The sequence below is a fragment of the Poecilia reticulata genome, linkage group LG3 (assembly GCF_000633615.1).
Source record: "Poecilia reticulata strain Guanapo linkage group LG3, Guppy_female_1.0+MT, whole genome shotgun sequence".
Classification (NCBI taxonomy): Eukaryota; Metazoa; Chordata; class Actinopteri; order Cyprinodontiformes; family Poeciliidae; genus Poecilia; species Poecilia reticulata.
This window is the reverse complement of record NC_024333.1, coordinates 14382571-14384381: the sequence shown is the minus strand read 5'-3', so window position 1 is coordinate 14384381 and position 1811 is coordinate 14382571.

Genomic DNA, 1811 nt, shown 5'->3' with positions numbered 1-1811 from the left:
AAAAAACAGTCCATGCATCCTCATTCCAAACACATTCACTTAAATTGGTCACTTTATGGTACGTGTTCACATTCTTTATTGACTGTATATCAAATATATTTTAAATGTAACTGAAGATATGACATAATACAACATATAATATTCAATAAAATACAAAGACTTAAATCTTATTGTAYAGACTWGRTCATCAAATCACTAYGTTGCCTGTAGGAATTTTTAATGTCCAGCAGGTGTCAGTATTGAGTGACACAGTATCGACACAGAATCAATACAGTGTTGCTATGAGTCGAAACGCCTCATGACGCCTCATTTACCCATCACTACAGCATGGTTTAGTGGACAGACTCACCGCGTAGTAACGGCGCCTGCAGGAGCATCGCTAACGTTAGCAGGTAACAGGCGATGTCCAAACCAGTCATGTATATCAATGAAGAAATCCTACAACCACTAAAATCTGACACCACTCAGGTTTTGTTTACTTTTAGTGAAGAAGGAAGTTGCGCTGCTCTTCTTCAGAGATTTTGTGTAGATTCTTTCATTAGTTCTTGGTGCAGCGCCACCACAGGCGACGGGGGGAACAGGGTTTCTTTTAATAAGTCTGAGTAAACATAAGCTAAGTAAATTCCCCCAGTGGTAGAATTTCGAACAACAAAAAAAAAAAAAAAAAAACGTACTTAAGCTGTCAACTTACATTAAAACTAGAACAAACACAAGGAGGGAAAGAAAAGAACACTTACTCCATTTGCGCGTTGGCCTGGCCCTGGGGCTCTGTGTTCGAGGAGTTTAACCGGTGGTTGCTAATGAAATGACAATATGATTAACCTCTTCCACAAAATTACAGAAATATAGTTAACCAAAAACTTACCGCGTTCCAACTCATCCAACCTATTCGCAGCCTCCCTTAACAATTCAGAAACTGAGTGTCGTTGTGATTCCTCCATAACTTCAGTACTGTTGAACTGAAGCCGAAAGCGCCAAGTAGGAAGGCATGGACCTTACCAAGCTCTGCCCAGAAACGCCCCGCGAAAGTCTCACGTGACTGCATGTCTCACAAACAAAGCCTCGCGGTGCTTAGTTTCTATGTGTAATTTCATTTCGACTGACTCTCGACAGAGTATTTCTGAGTCAATTAGTTTAGCATTTCTGCCGGATTTTCAAAAAATATTAGCCACGACAATGGACAAGGGAACCAACAAGTTCATGTCATCTTTTTTGGACGACATCAAGATGTTTGAGCCACGCGATGAGTCCAACATTGGACTCATTAGCTGTGCGCGTCACAGCTAAATGCTACCGGTCGATGAGAAAAACAGCAGATCCTCACACCCTCAGCATAAATATAGCTGTGGACAAGATCACTGATGCCTATTGTTCTTGCAAGGCTGGGTAAGTCGGGCATTCATGGTTTAGAGCAGTGTTTCTCAAACTTTTTTGGGCCAGTCCCCCCCTAGTCTTTATCCAGGTCCCTCACCGCCCCCCACCAAAGAATTTGCAGGCTATTTTGCACTGACTGTTATTTTATCATTAATATAACTATCACTATTGTAGATGTTTTGATTTTTATGCTTGTTTCTGTATTTATCATCAAAAATAATTTCCCAGAGAACAAAAAAGCCATGGGAATAGATATTATTTTCACAGGCGTCTACAAAAAATGCAATGAACATTCAAGTTAAAATTTGTAGGCCTAACAGCAGCCAGAGTGGAAAATATATTCTTATTTTGTGCCATTTTCTAGTTGTTAAATATTCCACAAAATGACCAGATAAAAGATGTACAACATGCCAGTTTAAACTTTGAACTATTTGCAA